Raw genomic sequence first — 669 nt, 5'->3', positions numbered from 1 at the left:
GCCGTCGCCTCGCTGGAACCAGGGGCGTTGTGACGTTCGCACGCGCCTAGCCGCCGCCAGGACAGGCCGGAAAGGTTGAGCTGCATACGGATCTAAGCCGTTGCCCAAACTAACTCTGGCTCGTGTGACCGACACAGCCGCGCACGCGCTTTCCTACGACACTCGACCGCCTGGCTCCCCTCGGCCTGGGAGGCACTCTCGGGGCGGGGGGCACCGCAGCCCCCCCAAAGGTGGCTTCGTACACCTCTTGAACGTTGGGGCCCGGCCGCTCGGAGAGCGGGGTCTACCCGGGCAGACAGCCTGTCGGCCCCGCGGCCTGGACAGGCGGAGTGGGGACAAGCCAAGGCTACCGGCGGGCCTCGGACGGCCAGGGGTGGAAGGGCTCCACCTCAAGGTGGCTTCGTACACCTCTTGAACGTTGGGGCCCGGCCGCTCGGAGAGCGGGGTCTACCCGGGCAGACAGCCTGCTGGCCCCGCGGCCTGGACAGGCGGAGCGGGGAACCTTGCGCTCGGGGGCTCTGCTCGGCCCAGAGAGTGGGGTGCGGGGCGCCGTCGCCTCGCTGGAACCAGGGGCGTCGTGCCATTCGCGCGCGCGCGCCTAGCCGCCGCCAGAACAGGCCGGAAAGGATGAGCTTCATACGGATCTAAGCCGTTGCCCAAACTACCTCT

Source organism: Eleutherodactylus coqui, unplaced genomic scaffold (genome assembly GCF_035609145.1).
Source record: "Eleutherodactylus coqui strain aEleCoq1 unplaced genomic scaffold, aEleCoq1.hap1 HAP1_SCAFFOLD_178, whole genome shotgun sequence".
Taxonomy (NCBI): domain Eukaryota; kingdom Metazoa; phylum Chordata; class Amphibia; order Anura; family Eleutherodactylidae; genus Eleutherodactylus; species Eleutherodactylus coqui.
Note: the sequence above shows the minus strand (reverse complement) of the source record.